The sequence below is a fragment of the Mus caroli genome, chromosome 1, assembly GCF_900094665.2.
Source record: "Mus caroli chromosome 1, CAROLI_EIJ_v1.1, whole genome shotgun sequence".
Taxonomy (NCBI): Eukaryota; Metazoa; Chordata; class Mammalia; order Rodentia; family Muridae; genus Mus; species Mus caroli.
The window spans coordinates 51,275,700-51,296,215 of record NC_034570.1 but is presented as its reverse complement, the minus strand read 5'-3'; the positions used below and the strand labels follow the sequence as shown (position 1 = coordinate 51,296,215).

Sequence of the window (20,516 nt, the reverse complement as noted above, 5' to 3'; positions counted from 1 at the left end):
CCTGCCTCTGCCTCCCAAGTGCTGGGATTAAAGGCTTGCGCCACCATGCCCAGCTAGCTTATATCTCTTATATGCCCCCTGGTCTGTCATCCTTAGTCCCTACCCTAGGGTCACCTAATGGTCCAAAATGGCTACTAAGAAACAAAACGAGAGAAAGGAAATCGCGCAAGATCTATGTGTAATGTTATTTGTTTTAAGGAGAAACGGTCCTGGCCAAGTCATCACAATATCCCATTTTACATCGGTGGCCACAACACAGTCACCTGTTATTAGGGCATGTGAAAAATGTCATCTGTCGAGGGAGTTTATTACATACTGTTTTGATTTCATTTCCTGCTGCTGGGAATGAATGGTCTAACAAAAGCCACTTCAGAGGGAAAGGGTTTATGTGGCTCACAATTCAAGGTTGTAGCCCATTTGGAGAAGACAGGCGGCTGGAACTTGAAGCAGTTAGTGATGTTATATCCACAGAGAAGAACAAGGAGCAAGGAATGAATGCCCACGTGCTCACTAGTGTACGGCAACTGTTCTCTATGCTTACATAGTCCTCGATCCTCTGCCTCTGTAAAGTCAAGATGGGTTCTCCCACAACAGTTCATGAAGTCAAGACAATTCTCCCCAGGACAGTCTAATCTAGACAACCTCTCATTGAGACTCCCTTCCCAGGAGAGTCTACAACGTGTCAGGCTGACCATTAAAGTTAACCATCACACAGAGGACAAAAAGGGATCTGTTGATATGGATGGAAGTGGATATTAGATAGATAATTGGCAGTCTGTGTAAGGTTTATCTTCTCTGGTAAACCACCTTCGGTCACTTGCTTCTTGTCCTTCGTCCTGCCCCTCCCATGGCTATGTCTATTCCTGTTATGTTCCAGGCATATCTGAGCAGTAATGCATACTACAGCAAGGTGCAGTCTTCCTGGTTTCCTGCAGACTCTGGGCCGTATCTCAGGGCAGACCTTGTCTTCCCCAGAAGAGGGTCTCAGGTAATTAGTCCCTAAGGAATCATCACATTACTGAACATCTATGAACATCTTCAGAGGCTGAATTTTCTACAAAATGCCTCCCCCACCTTTTTTTAACAGCATTTTCACAGAGGAAACATTAAAAATATTCAGGAGGTTATTTCAAAGTGCTACAAGCTACCACTGATTGGTGCCAGTTTTGCAGTTCTGGGAGAAGGAGTATGTGACTTCAACATCAAACCAAAAATAAGTTTAAAATGCTGATACTTGAAGGGTTATGTCCTTTGGGATCAGTTACTAGGGAACTAACTGTCCAGACTACAGTGCCTGGCAAGGGTATTCAGACCATGCAGTAGCAATTTAAAAGTCCGTAACGTGAGTGTCAGCCAATCTCCTTTTAAATTATACTTTCACTGTTTTAAGAATGTAAGATGGCTGTTAAGAACAAGATGGAGATGTGCTCACAGCTCCACTGAAGTTGCATTTTAATTATACTTATGAGTCTGTCTCTCGCTGCTTTTTTTTTTTTTGTGGGGGCAAGAAATAAAAAGAGAACATTTTAAATGAAATATTAAAGGCCAACACCAGAGGAAATCATACTAATGTGACATAAAATCTTTTAGGAATTATAAGATTAGACATTGCATGATACTGTGCAACGTCAGTGACTTCATTCTTGTTCTTTGTGTCTTTTGTGAACACTTTCTTTCTTAACCATGTTTCCTGACATTGTAACTCAGGCCCCTGGGCTTTAACTTGGACGTACCCGCAACAAATTAAACACTCCCCAGGGCTGTCTTTGCCCTGTCCTCTCAGGTGCTCTGTCCCTACCACCTTTCACTGGCTTCTGCTTCTTAGACATCTGAGCTAAAGTTTCGTCATCATAACCACTTTTCAAGTCCCATCTGCCATTTCATCCTGTCTTCCAGGGCCTTTTCTGCCTCTCTGGTCACCACATGGGCTAAGTATTTGTTGGTTAACAGATTTGGGGCTCACGTGCCTATTAGATTCTGTAGACATAAATTTCTGATTCACAAAAGTTCAAGGTCCCTGGAAACCTTTCTTTTGAAGTCAGAAGAAGTAACTGAATTTAATAATAATAAATGGGTAACATTCAGTCTCGCTTAGATTGAGTGCTACACTAAGCCATAAAATATCATTCTTAATATTTCTCAATAAAGGAATGAGTCCATGAAGACAAAGTTCCCTGAGGACCCCAAAGTCATGCTGATACTTGTTACTAACTTTTCAAAATATAAGTAAATAAAAGTACAAATGTGTGAAGAAAAAAAAAAGACTTGGAGTGCTTATTTTAAATGTGTGTTTTTCTTGAATATTCTCCATTTCTAAGCTTATTTTCTTGGTCCAGGGTTGATCAGCAGTTCATGGGGTGTGAAGGTTCCTCTTGGGTTTGATAAATTGATGGATCTGGAATGTGACATGGTACTGTGCTATTTTGTTCACATAATAGCCTCTTTGATGGCTCATTAAAAGGTAGAAGAGAGAGACTTTTCATGATTTCTGTAAAATACACACCATATTCCCTCTGCTATGTCTGAAGACATAAAGTTCCCTTTCCAGACCCTAAAATTCAAATTTCTGTGTGTCAGGGCCAAATGGAATGTGTGTTAGCTGGCTCCTGGGGAAACACAGAAATGGAATCTTTTTCTCTGAAAATCCGTCTGATTCACTCACTGGTCTGTGTGTATTGTGTCTGTTTGAGCATTTACCCACTAGGACTGGACCCCGGCTGGAAGCACTGGTAGGGGCTTTTCTTGGGGCTCTCAGTCTTATGATTTGAGAGTTTACAATATTCAGAACCTGTCTAGATAGTTTTCCTCCTGGGTAATTTATGCTACTTTTGAACTTGAAATTAAAAGAATTTTAACCATACCTTTTTTTTTTCCTATTGTGGAAGAAAGAGAAGGGGCTCAAAATACTCTTTAAAGAGCTGACATTATCTTGCAATTAGGAGTCTCATTTTTTTTAACATAAATATAATTACTGCTTACCCAAATAAAGTTGAGAAGATAAATCAAGCCTTTTCTTTGTACTACAAATTATAGTCAGCGCCATCAACTGCCGCTTCATCCTAATTATTTTTCTTTCGCAAGTACCACCTGGCCTTTCTAACACGGTAACCAGCTGACATAGGTCTGTGCTATGTAATAAAGCTTCCTACATGGTCAGTTTTAGATCTTCATAAATGCTCTGGGACTATTTTTCTGTCCATGGGATTTAAGTGGTTTTGAGATTCTGCCTAGCTTTTAGGTAGTGAATGTCTACCAACCCCATCTAGAGAAAAACATGCCTTTCTCTTCGTGAAGGACTGACTCCCTGGTTGCCCTGGGTGGTGCCTTCCTATTTATCTGCTCCTGGGGACGGTTCATGTTTGCTTAGTCGAGAGTCTCTCTTTTGCCCTCTCCATTGGCTTCATCTTGTCCCTACAGCTGGAAACAACGCCTGTGTAGTCTCCTCCCCAAACACGGTTCTCAAGGATGGAGGTACAAGGCAAGCCAGGCTTTAGGTTACTTTACACAAGCCAACCTCAGCTCCTACCAGGTCAGACTTTCTGTCCTTAAATATATGACAAAGTTTATCCATACAATGGAATTGAAACTGAAGTGTTGCTGGTCACAACAAGGATGCGTCTCGAAAGCATTCTACTATGTGAAAGAAGCCACATATTCTGTGGGTCTCTTTATATAAATTACCCAGAAGAGGCAAAGCAATAGACACAGCAAGCCTTTGCTGCCACGGGTTGATGAGTCTCCTCTGTGGGATGATGTAGTATGATGGAATTAGATAGTGGTGAAGGTTGTATAACATGGTGCATATACTAAATCTACCAAACATACTATTTACACGTGTATTTTAACACATGTATGCAAATGTTAAAATGGTTCTCTGAAGGTTCTCCACTTTGGCATGCTACCTCTCTAAGTGTGGTAACTAAGAAGATAGATTTCTAAAGGCCTGACTGGATAGTACAGTATGATGGTATCTCAGGATATAGGTCAAAAGTAGAATATATCCGAAAGGATGAGACACTGATATCCATTCATTCATTCATTCATTCATTCATTCAATCATTCACCCATTCATTCATTCAGCTTTTGCTCAGCATCTATTGGGTGATGATTTATATGGTAGGGGTTGGAATAGAACTCTTCCAACATTTCAGATGTGTCCCCAATCCGAAAAATGCATGAAGACTAGCTAGTCTTTTCATGACTTTACAGTCAACTTAATCTTTGATTTTCATTTGACAAATGAAAGAGGAGAGTGAGAGAAATGCTTCCACCTTAGTTACCCTTCCTAGCCCACAGACTTACATGAGGATTAAAGATGGCAGGAAGCCATGATTTATATCTTATAAAGCACTGCAGAAACTACTAGGCAATAGTACTATATTATTCTAGCTTAATGCTGATTTTTTTATATCAGTACCACATGTTTGCTAGCTATGAAACTGGCATTGCTGTCTCTTTATAATATTTACTAGTGGGAGAAATGGATTGGCTTTCTGCTATAAATACAGAGTGTGATCATTGTAAAAGAATTAACATCCACAAAAAAATGTATTTGAATCAACATATTGTCCCTCAGATAATGTCACTATTACCATTGTAGAATAAGCTTTTAGGTGGCAATAATTATTGGATTAAGTGCAAGAATATTGCTTGGGACAGATTTTATTGTTTATTATCCACTTAACCTTGGGGTTAATATCACATCTATATATGAATTTCTTCTTTGTGAAATTAAGGGAATTTTCTTATTTGTGAAATTAAGGGAATAACAAAAGCTACTTCACAGTTCAGATGATTAAGCGAAATATTTGACATATAGTATTTGACAAAATACTAATAGGTATTATTAATGGTAAACATATATGATAATTATATACATATACACTAGTTGTATACACTCATGAAATGCATAGTTGCACCCTAATAGACACAATATATGTACTTATGGTATATATTATACATACTAATTAAATACATGTGTATACATGTAGTCATACACATACTTGCCACAAGTGTGTCTATATCTATGCATACAAAGACACAACACTTCTGCTTGTTTTCTACTAATGAGGTAGCAATAGACACATCTGTCTTAATCTGTGCCTTAGCTCACTTTGTAATTACTTAAATGAGGCTCCCAAGTATATCATAGGGAAACTTATCTGAAGTGAAAACATTCATTCAAGCACTTCAAAGAGTGAAAGACTTTACATTCCCCACATGAAAGCATCCAGACTCACGGCATGTGTCATTATTTGCCTTACGGGTGTGTGGGACGGCTCATATTTTGAGAGATGCTCTCCTTTCCTTTTCCAGGAAACCGTTTTATTTCATTAACTCTTTGACATTCATAAAAGATGATCTCCTCTTGAGGGTAGGGTCTGAAAGAACAGATACAACCATTCAAAGACACATTATAGAGAACCAATCAGGAGTGGAGAAAGGCAGAAGGAGAGGGTCCAGAAAGGAGCAGATCTGGCCTCCAGGGATTGATGAAAGCAGACAGAAGAGAACTTTCCGGGGACAGAGTGACCTCAGCTACTGGTGTTCTCAGCTTAGGTGTGTGGTGATGAAATGTGCATCACATCTTTTGCTCCTAAATGTCAATGAGGCCACTTGTTCTCACAGTTACATTGCTGAGCAGAGTTTGGCCACATCAAGGAAAAGGACTGTGTTTTGCATCCAGGCTGCAAGGTAGTAAAGAAACAGTATCCATGGAAAATGAGATAGGAGGTTAAAACCTGACAATTAATCCAAGCTCAGCCAACACTCACCTCTACCAGCTCTTGGAGTGGGTAGAATAGTGTTCTCCAAATTTCATTTCACCTAGAACTGCCAAACCTAGTCTTCCTTAGAATAAGATCTATATGTACGTTATATTTACTGTTAAGATGTAAATATAACTAAGGATTTCAGATGACATCCTCTTGAATTTAGGGTGAATCTTAGTTTCAATGACTTAGTTCCAATGACTAGTGTCCTTATGAGCAGGGAAGAGGCCACATGAAGAGGAAGAGTGAATCAGGAAGTATGCCCCCCCCTGGCCCCCACGCCGGAGGACGCCCGGTCTCCAGAACTTTGGGATACAAGGATGGATTCTTTCGGAGGGAGTCTGACTCTGTTAATTTGGAGTTCATATTTCTGGACTCTGAAGCTGTGAGATCACAATGCATTTCTGTTGTTTTAAAGCACCTGGCTTTTTAAATCTTTAGTTTTGTAAGCCCTGTCAACTAATACAGTGCTTAGAAACACCAAAATCTTGGGGTGGGCATCACAATTTCCACTGAGCACAGATGACTTAAAGGTGAATCTGAATTAATCTAATTTTGAAATGATGTGGTGACCTTAGCTTTCCAAAAAGGTTACTTTATGCAAATTCAGGAGGAGAATCGCCTTCTAACTGCAGATCACTACGATCTGTCCACTCATCTCCACAAAATGCACCTTGACATTTGTTTATCATGTGGGGAGTAATTAGGGGGTGTTTTGTTTGCATTTTTGTTCCTTCTCTCCTTTGTAAAGCCTCATCTTTATCCCATCCCATCATGCACTTCCTGTAGGTTAGATTTATATTTTTCATTTTAAAGTGTGTGTGTGTGTGTGTGTGTGNGAGAGAGAGAGAGAGAGAGAGAGAGAGAGAGAAAGAGAGAGAGAGAGAGAGAGAGCATGTGGTTTTGTGCACTTCAGTGCAGATATTCAAGAAGGCTAAAGGTGTCAGTACTCTGGAGCTGGAGTTAAAGACAATTCTGAGCTTCCTGACCTGGATACTGGGAATCAAACCCTGGTCCTTTGGAAGAACAGCAAGTTCTCTTAAATACTGAGCCATTTCTCTAGCACCTCCTTTAAAATTTATGTATGGGATTGTCTATAGACCAGAAGTGGGTGTAGACGCCTGACTCGCCAGCAAGAAAGACGCCACAACAGGATCCTTCTGCAACACGTTTATTGGGAAAGCATTTACTACTGATTCGAAAGACCCGGAGCCCCGGATCCGGTGCTGCTTATATAGGCTTAGGAGAGGCATGTCTACACCTGATTGGTTATGCTTTCAGTACATCATTAACATGCCTCGGCCAGGCAGTGACTCGGCAAAAAACTCTTTTGCACATGCGCACATTGGTTGTTTACCCATATTCATGGGTGGTGGCCAGCAGTAGCCAGCGCCATCTTGTAATGGCGTATGTGGCTTCCCACAAGTGGGGTCTTGGTTCTCTTTCCCATCTTGCAAGATGGCGGGTGAAAAAAACAAAACAAAACAAACAAAAACAAACAAAAAAACGGAAAAGCCTGAAACAAAGGAAAAGAAACCTGCAGTCAGGAAGACTGGCAGGGATGCTGCTGCCGCTGGTTACCCAGCCGCTCGCACAGCCAAAAAAGGATGCCCTGGAGATTAAAAGGCTCAAGAAAGGGAAGCCCCATTGCAGCCAAAATCCTGACCTGGTTAGAAGATTGGCAGGTACAACCGATCTGCTATGTATTCCAGAAAGGCCTTGCACAAAAGGAAATACTCAGCTGCCAAATCCAAGGCTGAAAAGAAGAAAAGGGATTAAGTCCTTGCTACAGTCTCAAAAACGGATGGTGGAAACAAGAACGGTGGTACCCGGATGGCGAAGCTTCGAAAAATGCCGAGGTATTATCCTACCGAAGACATACAGAAGCTGCTAAGTCATGACCAAAAGCCCTTGCGTCAGCACGTGAGTAGGCGACATTCTAGCACCACCCCTAGGACCAACCTGATCATCCTCACTGGGCGCACAGGGGCAAGTGTGGTTTTTCTTCTGAAGCAGTTGGGCAGTGGCTTGCTACGTGTGACTGGACCTCTTGTCCTCCAATTGACTTTCTCTGCGCAGAACACACCAAAAGTTTGTCATCACTACCTCTACAAAAGCTGATATCAACAAGGTTAAAACTCCCCCAAGCACCTGACTGACACTTACGTCAAGAAGCAGCAGCTGCGCAAGCGCAGGAAGCAGGAGGGAAAGAGCTTAGACAAGATTACAGAGCAGCGCAAGGTTCATCAGAAAACTGAAGACGTGCAGATTTTGCCAAAGATCAAAGCTGTTCCTCAGCTCCAGGTCTACACGCGGTCTCAGTTCTCCGTGACAACTTGGTTGTATCCTCACAAACTGGTGTTCTAAATTGCTAACAATCCAATTAAACATCTTCATACATTAAGAAAAAAATGTATGTATCTAATGTGTATGAGTGTTTTGTCTGCGTGTATGTCTGTGTACCACTTGTGGGACTGGTGCCGGTCAAGTCCAGAAGAGGTTGTCAGATCATATGGAGTTATAGAAGGTTGTGAACCACCATGTAGTTGCTGGGAATCAAACCTGGGACCTCTGGAAAAGCAATCAATGCTCTTAACTGCTGAGCCAGCTCTCCAGCTCCACTTCCTGAATTTTTTTAAACTTCCAATAAATAATGTCATATTGAGCTCTGGAAATGACATCCTTGCTTGATTCTCTTGCCTTTAAAAATTCCCCTCTCTCTGTACTCCCTTGTGTACTGTTGGTGAAGTCTACCTGGTAAATAGCTACTCACCCTTCCACACCTGCCTTCAACTCCAGTCAGACTCCTCCCATGCACCCAATGCTTGTGTGGTATGGTGGGTGTGTGTGTGGTGTGTGCTGTATGCCTGTGTGTGTGTGGTGTGTAGTGTATGTGTGTGTACATATATGTAAGTACATATATGTAACTAAACTTAATAGTTTATATGTGTTGAATGGTAAACTTAAAATATGATTTTACTTGCTTGCATCTGTTGTCTTCTTGGTAAACTATAAATTCTTGAGGTCTGGGAATGCAACGTTCATGCTTGTATCCCGATACTAGCAGTTTCACAGTGCTTTTATGTAGCTGCACAAGAACTAGAATTAAAGCCAAAAAATGCAGTTAAATCTATGTGTCACTGTGTGGCTCTGACAGACGCCAATCATGGATCCTGTCCTCCATTTTCTCTGCTAAAACAAATTACAGTTTTGTTAAGTATGTGTCAGAGATTCTGCCAACTGGGGAAAAGCAGAGACAGGTGGCAACCAAGGCACGGGTATTACAACCTAGTTCTAGATAGTAAGATGTCTGAGAAAGTCTGTATATGATCTAGAAGAGGGGGTGAGAAGAAGGAGCGAGGCGCTCTTTCATGCTGCAGCCTTTGTGCACACTGTGTCCCTGAGTCTGAACTTGGAACTTGAGTGGATTGCAATACCAGCAATGGCTACTCACCTAGACTGTTGCTGTATGAGGAAAACGAGGCCTTGTTGATGCTTTTGGAAGTGGAGCATGCCAGTTCTAAAAGCCAAATTCACTTTTGTCTTCTTTAGTGATACCGAACAATTGAAGTCACTTAACTTCTTCCAGCTGCACTTACTGGACATATAAGAATACAGCTGATAATCTTGCCTATGGCCACTATTTGGTTCAAGTTTAAACGTATATATAAACCTTAAGCAGTGTATACATTCAACAGCAAGAGATTGCATTTACTAAGGATCCCATATGTGTTGGCTAAAAGCTTTTCTTTTTCTTACTTAATACTCAAAATAGCTATACAATGTTATATGGAAATGTTTTACCCAATGCAAACAAAAAGGTTTCTCTTGCAAAAACAGTTTTAGCTTTTTGCGTTTATACTTATGATCCATTTCCAGATGTATTTACATATGACGCTTGTGATCTATTAGAATTCACATTCTTTTTTTCATATGGATATCAAATTGTTTTTACACCTTGTGAGTTTCCTGGGGTGTTTATTGTTTTTGAACAGTCATTTTGCCTGTCTTTACCACATGTCTTCCTTACCCCAACTCGATAGTGGGCTATGAAGCCAGAAGTCTAAGTTCTTTCTCTATATTCTTTTTCAAACTTGTCCTGGCCAGTCCAGTTCTTTGAATTTCTGTACAATATTTAAAAATGGTTTATCAACAAATACATAGAAGCCAGTTGAGTGTTTTATTGGTATTATTTAAAACTTTAGAAAGTTGGAAGCTTATAGATATTATTTGCTTTCTGTGGGATTCATCTGTAAGTCATAAATTACTACTACTAGAAGTGATGTTAGAATTTCAAATTTCCATTGCCCAATCCTATTATGTAAAGACAGAAGTGATTTTGGGTATATTGACCTATATCGTGGAACCTAGTTCAATTACCTTCCTTGTAAATATTCTCAGAATTTTTCTAAATAGCATCACAGCTGTCTGTGAATTAACCTGGAGCACAAATGAAAGCCAGGAATCTAGAAGATGGCCACTGGGGAGGGGAGGGGTGGGGGGAAGGATGATACTAGAATATAGGTCAAATAAAAGTAGAGAGGTAAATTCTGGGGGACAGAAAGAAAGGTTCAAGTAGGTATTGGAGTGGTGAGGATGGGAACAAGGATAGGAGAAAAGAAGTTAACTAAAATGAAGTGAGCATGAAGAAACTATATAGAAACCAATAAGCTTTCAACTCAAGTAAAAACAAACACAGTAAGAGGAGATATTAGAACACATGAGATATGGGAGAAAAGGGAAGGGTTCTGGAGACTATGCATTCAAGCAGGGGTAGGGCTAGGGAGAAGAGGGAAGAAGGAGGTATGCGAGTGAAATAAAGCTAAGGACAAACTATGAACCCCACTGAAAACTCACCACTTTGTAATTTAATTAAAAATATAATTTTAAGAAAAGGATTTTGAACAGTGACAACTTGCTTTGCCCTGAAGACACAGTTAGCAACACCAATCTCAGTGCTAGGTAGAGGTTGCCTCCATGTAAGGTATTGTTCAGGGCAGCCCTAGAGACACCCAATCAATTCAGTCTATTATTATTGCTCTTTATTACCAACCATAGATGGAAAGATCCTATTGCAGGACATAGAAAATCTATCTTAAACTGACTAGGGAGCTCCTAAGATGGTTAGCCTTTGTAGTGCTAGAACGCTGTTGAGGAAGGAAAAACAAAAAACAAGCAAACAAAACCCATCAATTGTCCTACCCCAAACTGGACCCTGCATATTACAATTCCAACCTTCCAGGCAAGTTGGGTCCACTGGTACAATGGCAGAATGGTGATCACAGCCATTTTCTAATAGGCTTTAATTGCTTGTTCCACAGACGCTATTTCATGCCTGGTCAAAAGTCTATGACTGAGGATATCATAGACCCCAGTGGAGAATGTATTGGTGGCTATTCTCTAAATGGTCATGTTGTCAAACTGCCTTCCAAATATTTATGTTTAGAGCTGTGCTGCACTTTACTTTGGTCAAAGAAACTTCTTTCAGAAGTGGGTAGTGGTTAATGCAAAGACTCATACATGGTCAAAGTGCTGAGAACAAATAGTTGAGTGTTCATCTATACATTGGACATTTATATCACCTTCTTCCTCATGCAAAGTCCCGAGAACATTATGGAAGATACGGCAGAAAGAATGAAAGAGCCAGGGGATGAGGAGGAAGCTGTGAAAGGCTGACTTGTGGACATGCATGGATGAGGTGCATATCAATGAACAGCAGCTACGCCTACCTGCAGAAGACCTGAACAAGATCAGGCTAGCCAAAATTCCAGCATGGATGGGGAGGGGTTCCCTAGGCCACACCCCCAGATGGATTCTTGGTGTTTGGTGGCTGCTGAGGGAGGGAAGGCGACTCTTCTTTAGGGACATTGTCATTGGTGGGCTGATCTCGTCTCAGTGTATATGGTCAGCACTAAGTAGACTCAGAGGGTTAATAACAATAATAATGATTGTAATGATAAGGGAGGATGAGAAGTCTGGAGAGAGACGAGGTAAGGTTGGAAGGAGGTAGTGATTGGGGGATATGATCAAAATGCATTGTTTACATATATAAAATAGCAAACAATGAATAAAAATAGTATTAAAGGAAAAAAAGGAAAAGAACAAATAAATAAAAAGAAAAGAAATGAAGAGTAATGAGGTGCCAGGGAAGAAACAAGAAACTGATCTCCATCTAATCTCCAAGAGAAAGATTTAGATGCTCCCTATACGTAATTCAGGGAGACTATATCTCCCTATATGTAATTCAGGGAGACTATATCAAGAGCAGATCCTGGATTTCGTCTATGGGCTTTTCTACAGCTCCTAAGAAGCTGTGCTTCTGCATCCTTGGTGTGCTAATATGGTAAATGTGTTGGGTAGCTATCAAATGTGAAATCAACTGTATTTGTTACTTCTCCCATTGCTGTGATAAAATGCCTGGCAGAAACAATGTGGAGGAGGAGGGTTTCCTAATGTTTTCCATTCACTACCTCAGCTACAGCCATTTTTTAAATACTAATGTTTGTTTTCACCTGCTGTTGGTCTTCTGATTGGCTAGTGAGGAGGCTGAAGTCATTGATTAGAAACTTTCTTTGTTTTCCTTAATATTGATTATTTAGCACTGTATATATTTCAGTCTAAGTACTGCTCGAATCCTATCCCCCCAATTTTTTTGTTTTGTTTTGTTTTCTGAGACAGGGTTTCTCTGTGTAGCCTTGGCTGTCCTGGAACTCAGAAATCTGCCTGCCTCTGCCTCCCAGCATGCTGGGATTAAAGGCATGGGTCACCACTACCCGGCTTGTCCCCCAAATTTTAATATGCCATGTTTCCATTTTTATTCCATTCAAAATACATTCTGAGTTCATTTTTGATTGCTTCTTGGTCCCATGCATTTTTTTAGAAGTGTGCTACTTAGTGTCTCAATAGAAGGAGATTTTCCTGAGTTCGTTCTCTTATTGATCTCAGATATAATTCTAGTATAATCAGAGAATGTGTTTTGTATGATTCAAATCTTTTAAGACCTACTTAGCCTTTTTATAGCTCAGAATTCCTATGTAAATAAATATTCTGTGTGCATTTCAAAAGAATGTGCACTTTGATGCTGATGATATAGAGCTCTGTAAATGTCAATTAGGTTATATGTCTTTTTCAAGCTCTTTAAACCCTTACAAAAATTTTCAGTAGTAATTGATACAAAAGTATCAATTACCATTAGAAGACTTTGCATTTCCCATGTAATTGGGAAGGATCTCATTCCCTCTGCAGTTCTACCAGTTTTTTGCTTTATATATTTGGAAGCTTCATGCTTAAGCACATAACCATTTAGGATTATTAAGGCATCTTGAATTGATTCCTTCAGCATCATGAAATAACCTTTACTTTCCACAGCAATAGTTTTGCTCTGAAATCAACTCAACTCATTGTTAGCTTCATCACTCCAGGACACCATGAGCCCAGGATATCTCCCACACACTTCTGACCTACTTATATCTTTATAAAATATGTCTGTCACAGGTGGCAAATATTTGAATCTCACTTTTTAATCCAATAGGAAAATCTCTGCCTTCTTACTGGAGTGTTTAATAGTTATCAATGGCTACATAATGAATTACTCTAACTGTGGCATGCTTATAGTAAACACTTATCATCTCATAGTTCCTGTGGGTCAGGAAGGCAGATCCTGCTCTGGCAGGGCCTCTGGTTCAGAGCTCTAATGTGAAGAGAAATTAATAGTTCATCTTATGTAAAGAAGAATGGCAATCCATCATTTTGTTTTATATTCTATGCAGGTTTATTTGTTAATTTGGCATTCTATCCTCTATTATATGCAATCTTTTTCACACTCCTCACTTCTGACTCATTTCTGACCCCATGCAATCATTTCTGTTTTTGAAAATTATAGGCGGCGTCTGCCAGAGAGTTGAGTATCTCCTAAATGTGCTGAAATCTGCTCTGCTGAACTCAGCCGTCCACTATTGCAGCTGAAATGGCAGCTCTCGCTGGGGCTCCCCTGAGGAGCTGGTGTGCAACATGAGACCTTAACTCATGCATGTGTTGAATATTTGAATTGTGTGGGATGTTCTGCTCTGTTGGCAGGGAGAAAATCATGTTCATCATTCAAAGATACCAATTGTCTCAGTAACTCCCAGAGTGTAGAGCCCAGAGCAGCACTGATAAAGGCTGATGGCAGCAGTGTGGTCCTTGCCCGGGACCAGTCTTTGCATGGTTTGGCCCAACAATCCTGATGGGCCATACTGTGTTCTCTCATAAGTCACTGCATTCTCTCCTAAGTATCCTTTGCTTTTCCTTAAACATCACATCTTGTTACCAATACTTTTATAGTATGAATTCCTTGATCCTAAGTCCCCACTACCCATTCCTGTTTACCAAGCAAGATAAACAGTGTATTGCAAAAGCAGTAGAACCTCATGAACTGAAGGAGCAGTGGAGGAACCGGCTGGGAAACAGACAGCAATCAAGGGATGTGAGAGAAGAAGATCTATCTGGCTCCTAACTGGAGCTTGCCTCATCAGGGTCCCAGCTCTGGGATGGGTCAGTGCCAACCATCCTCAACATTGGTCTAGCCAGCTCATGAGTGGACTAGAGGAGGGCAGCACATCTTATGGGTGGCCCCACAAAAGTAAGAGAAATGGTTCATTAAAAGGACATTGGGTGTCATTGTCTAAAAGAAAATGGTAGGGTAGGGAACAGATTCTGGGTAGGAAGGTAAAACAAAACAAAGCAAAACAAAACAAAACATATCAAGCAAATGTTTAGATGCATAGACACAACATTTAAAAAGAATTATATGTAAGCCTTAGTAGCTATTCTTCTGTTTCCAATTATGAAACTCAGAAACAGGTCCACTTTTTCATCCTGGTTCAGAAAAATCTGCTGAATGACGTTTTAAAGAGCAAACCACCTATGGCTTAGGAATGACCAAGTCAGTGCCACAGATGTGTAGGTCCATGCAGACCTTGTCTACCATGCCTGCTTTGCAAGAGTGTGGAACACTCTGACACAACACAGAAACCCAAACGGGAGCCCACAGGAAAGCATCTTCTTTGCTGTTTTCAGTTGTAGGCAGGTTAGCAGAAATTAAAATTTTCAGTAGCTTACGCAAGGCTACTGAGGGACCATTAGGTTTTCAAGGATTCCATAAATTTTACGAAAGCACTTTGGTTCCATTTGGAAGGGGGGGGGGGAACCCATGGGAATATTTTGATCACAGTTGCAGATTGTGAAGCCTGATTTAACACCCAAAGGTCATTGCGCTGGTTTATTGGAGGGAATTTTGCTTTAGGTTGGGAAGTTACAGGAGACAGGGAACTGCCATTGAGGTGGGTCTGTACTGTTGGAGGTCTACTCTTCAGGCTGTCTAGTCTCCCTCATATTGTTTGTTCTGTACTAAAGAGTTTTGGAATGAAACCACATGACAGCTGTTTCCCTCTGAATCTTCTCTGGAAATAAAGATATATATCTCATGTGGCTTTCCCAGACCAAAAAAAAAAAGCATTTGAAATAAATAAATACCCCATCTGTTGCCATCCGTCAGTGTTCCCTAATCTCTGCTGATTTCTCTGTGCTGGGCTCTCACACTGTGTGAGACTTGGTGGCAGGCAGCTGAGGTGTGGTGGCGCACCCTGGCAGCTCTTCTCTGACACAGTAGTCTCTCCAAATCGTGTTAGTTGAATGTTGTGGTAACACATCTCTTCTGTGTACTGCTTTGAGCAAAGTTATGAAAGCTGCTGTTTAAGGGACATTGCCAGTCCATATCCTGCACGAATGCTTTCAGGAGGAAGTGACATTTAGGTTGACTTGTAGGGACAAGTAGGGTTTGTTGTGGAAAGAGGGGGCAGCAGGGATGGAAAGGAGAGGCCACTGTAGGGGAGTTCCAGCTTACACTGAGGGCTACAGAGAGTGATGGCTTCTGCAGTGTCCTATGATGCGCATGTGTGTGCTGGGGCGGGGTATGAACATGTGGGTGAATCTACGTGAAGGTGTGTACATGTGTAGGTGTGTGTGTGTGTGTGTGTGTGTGTGTGTGTGTGAGAGAGAGAGAGAGAGAGAGAGAGAGACAATGAAGCTAGACTGGATCTTGTTTGGATCCTTGATGGATATGGGTGGTTTCAGTTCTTTGCAAATAGAACACTTTCCATTCACAACCTCTGCTCTCCACTGGACCACAGATGTGCAACTGGCTTCAAATGTCTTTAAAAAGAATAGACTTGTTCAAGATCAGGCCAGACTCCTCACTCAGGGTGGACCCGGAAGCTTGAGTCTACACTACTCAAGGTTGTGGCTGGGTGGTGTTTTCCTTCCTGACAGCGCACTCCAGATCCCAGTCTTACACCCCTGAATGCTTTCCTTGCTTAACTGACTGCATTATAGAACCAGGATGGGCGGATTCCTACTTATTTTGATTTATTGAATTTTTTAATATTTTACATGTAGCGTGCTTGCTCTTAATTTACAAAGAATATGTATGGGATGATTAAATCTATCCATCGTTAAATAACAAAGCACACAGTAAATTAGGTTGTCCTTGACTTATACAGCATCCTTGATTAAAATTTGGGCAAGTCAGTGGTCCTCAGGAACAGGAAGGTATCTCTGTGATTGCTGGTGGCACTGCTAGAGATTGCACGATAAACAATGTGGATGCAAAACTATCTGTAGCATTTTTATTTCCTGAGGAGAGAGGGCAAAGTTCAGAGAGCTTTGCCCTCTCTCCTCAGGAAATAAAAATGCAAACCTGGGTGTTCCAGGTCCCCTGGCTCCACTGAGGTCCCTGTCTTTGTTTTCTCCTTTGGCTCCTCACATAGTTCTAATTTATGCTGGCTTGCTACTTTTTTTTCCCTCATGTATCCTTGTAAAGCTCCTTAAATCCTTGATGATACAAGGGAGGTTTTAAATTTTCAAAAAGAAATAGTATGAAAAAAAGCATAAATTGCACTATGCACTATATATTTAAGAACCGAGTGTTTGTCAGTGTCGTGGAGATTTTAGCTCATTTTAAAGTTGAAGGGCTTAAGGCTGAAAATGGAGGCACCCTGCCCGGTCTCCAGGGTACCAGCCCTGTGTTTCCATCAAACCCTACAGTGTAGATTATTTGCTTTTAGGACATGGAGAAATGTGCTCAAGGATCCCAAAGAAGATACTACATATGAAAAGGGCTTCTCTCCATTGCACTATAATTCAACAAGGACCCATCCACGGCTCATTTCACCCCAAGTGCAGATCCAGGATGAGCCAACACAACACCTTGATCTACAAGGAAGAGACCCAAGGCGGCTGAGTAGCTTCCAGGTGGAGCTTCTCTACAGACTGTCAGGCAACAGGCAGAACATGACTCTGCTTTTACAATCAGGCCAGACAACGGAATCAGAGAGAATGAGCAACCTTTTACAGGGCTTCTGAGTGGCCCTGGAACAACCATTAGAGCATGGATGCTCATTTGGATTGTGGGGTAGGGTAGTGCTGTAACGCAGCCATATGAAATCACGCTGCTGTGAGACTGGCAGGTTTGAAGAGGAACAAGGGAATTGGGCAGAGGGTTCTACACCCTATGGAGTTAGAACAGGGATTCTAAATGTAAACCCTCTATCTTTTCTTTTCCTCTCTTCTCTTATATTTTATTGTAAGGAAAAATTGCTCTCTGTGAAGGAAAAATATTTGCTCATAGATCTTGGTTTGAAAAACACCAATTTATGGTATACTTTATTTGAGAGTAAGTGCTGTTTGTAGGGGCAGTCCTGTGCACCTGTGTATAAAGCAATACAACCTGTGTGTATGCTGTGCTGTGGTAAATGTATATGCACAATATGTGTGTGTATCTATAAAGAATATGTGTGTGATGTACCTGTTGCGATGGTATCTAACTTGAATGTGGTCTGTATGCTACACATACATGGTATGTATGTATGAAGTGGTATATTGCTTGTGTGCTTGTGTGTAATATCTGTGTAGTGTATGGTACGCATGTGGATACTTCACTCCAACTGCTTATATTAAACACAGTAACTTTCTTGGACCAGGAGCTAGCATGTTTGTAATGTCTTTCAATCCCTCTTTCCATTGAAGCTGATATAAAGAGGACATCCAGGTATGCTCTGGTGACTGTTGCGTACTCTATTTCGACCTGAGAAGGAACTGAGAATGGTGTAAGATGACCATGCTTTGGGATGGGGTGGGGTAATATGCAAGCATATGACATGCTCTGGATGGAGTGATATGGAAGCAGGTGAGGCAGATGGGGGACAGACGTATCTTCTTCAGGTGCCTTAGAAAGAGTGAGCCTCACATGAGGGAAGAAAGCTAACCTTTGAGCTGCAGAAACACATCTCCCCTATTACAAGACAGAGAAATGAGGCAAAAGAAGGTCATAGGCTGTGGGGGTGGAAGCAGAGCTACAGCTTGGTCAGTGGAGAGCGAAGTTGTGGCCCTTTCTTCTGGTCACAACGTATCTGAAGTTGTTCTGTGTCTATGCTGCCTTTCATACAAAATTCCAAGAGGATAGATAAGAGACATGCATACCACCAAAGTCAAATTTTATAAGAGATATGAAATAAAATAAAACATATTAACATATCATGTATACTATAGCCCAGAGACAAAGCCCTTTTGCAACCTAGTGAGATTTTGGAGAGTGACCAAGGCATCTTGGCAAAATGCAGGTCCTCACTGGGACTCACATTTGGACTCAGGTTTTATCATCTGTTTCTAATGTGTTCTCAGGGCATGAAGAGGCTCCTGAGCCATGGACCACATCTTTTTGAGTAAAAAAAAATTTTTTTTACTATATTAAGAAAAAAATCAAAACCTGTTCTTTTCATAGATTATTGAGCAGCTTCATAACACACAATTTGTCCCATAATCTGTATCTTTATCTGTTACTGTACAATGTTGCTTATTTTGTTTGTAATTATTAAAAACACTATAATATAGAACCTATATGGAGTGGTTACCACCTGCTAGGAACTGTTCTACATACCTTATTTGTATTAAATCATGTAATTCTCATAGACACCCTCTGAGGTAGCTGTTATTATTATCCCCATTTTACAGAAAAGAACATTAAAAGGAAATGAAGAAAATATATTTCTATTGGTCCTGTTAGTCTTTACTGTGATTCAAGTCTAACATATAAATCTATTAATAATAATTCCGAAGTAAAATCCAAGGCTTTTTTTCTTTGGGGAAGGTCTACTAAGCTATAATTGCCTGTATTTTAAAGGTTAAGTAACAACAGCTTTTCCTGATTCAGCCAGGACACTTAAAAAAACTGTGTGCCTTACTTCAGCCCACAAGTATGTCACATGGGCTGTGAAGAGGATCTTTGCACGTATTTACTGTGTGGGTGGGGCACGCATGCATGACGTGTACAGCAGTCAGGGGGTAACTGCGAGGATCTCAGTCTATTCTCCCCCATGTGGGGTCTGAGGATGGAACTCAAGTCATCAGACTTGCCAACCAGCACCTTTATCTACTGAGCCACCTTGCTGGCCTTTAGCAGTGACCTTTCTAATTGAGCATTGAGCATTATGCTTTCTTGCTTAGAAACAAATCCACCAACAAACATAGAATCGAGAGTTATTTTCCCACATTAAGCTCCCATGCAGTCTGTCTTGTATGATGAATGCAACTGCATTCTAACTATAATAATATAAACAAGTACAGATTTATGGGCCCAAACCGTGTTACAGGCTTCATTAAGACAGAAGAACAGCCCTGAAACAGCTGAACTCAGAAGTGGAAACTTACATTTTCTTTGGAAAGTCAGTTGTGTTGGATGGTGTTTTGCTTGGGCAGACCCAGGTAAGGGACGTTTTGCTAAAGCAAGCACTCGAAAGGATGAGTGGTGAAGGATTCTTTGCTAACCACATGCATGTACTGGTTCGCCTTACATTGCATTGTTGAGCTCCACTTGTGGTGATCCCATAGAGAGAAACTCAGCAAAAAACTTCTCTTAAGGTTCCTACAGCTTCTTGCCACTTCCATGGACTTGGGTCAGTTGACTGAGTGATGTCAGCTAATGAAGACTCACATAGAGTTTTGCTAAAACAGACTTATGTGGTGAGGCAAGACCCATGAAAGGACCCATGATGTTTGGAGGGAGTATAAATAGGACTCAAGCGACAGTGATAGTGGGTTTGCATAGCTAGCATAGTTAGCTAAGCTTTGCTTAGTTGGTCACATGTCTTCCTCTTCGCTGATAGAGATACGGTAGAGAACTTCTCCTGACATTCTTGCTTGTCTTGGCCATTCCTGCTGACCTGTGCTGATTCAGCAGAAGCCTGGCTATTTCTGCTGAGTCATGCCATCACTGTGGATTCATATTTGCCATCCTGACACTACTGAATTAAATTCATGATATCCAGACAGTTAGAGATTGAAATTGTTCCAAAGAACTATTTCTAAACAGGTTCACTCCCCCCTATACTTTAATAACCTTTCTTTTCCACTACCTCTGGTGGGTGGTGGGCTAGAAAAGAGGTTAAAAGCATTGAAAAACCTGTTATTAAAATCAGAGTTAAGAAAAATTTAACTCAAGCTGCACAGTGGTGGTGCACACCTTTAATCCCAGCACTTGGGAGGCAGAGGTAGGAGGATTTCTGAGTTTGAGGCCAATCTGGTCTACAGAGTGAGTTTCAGGACAACCAGGGCTATACTGAGAAACCCTGTCTCAAAAAAAAACAAACAAAGAGAAAGAAAGAAAGAGAGAGAGAGAGAGAGAGAGAGAGAGAGAGAGAGAGAGAGAGAGAG

The 20,516-nt window shown here is 41.0% G+C and overlaps 1 pseudogene; it reads left to right on the top strand.

Moving 5' to 3' along the window:
* The first annotated feature begins 7,229 nt into the window (after positions 1-7,229).
* Positions 7,230-8,138, top strand: LOC110295279 (annotated as a pseudogene).
* Positions 8,139-20,516: the final 12,378 nt, after the last annotated feature.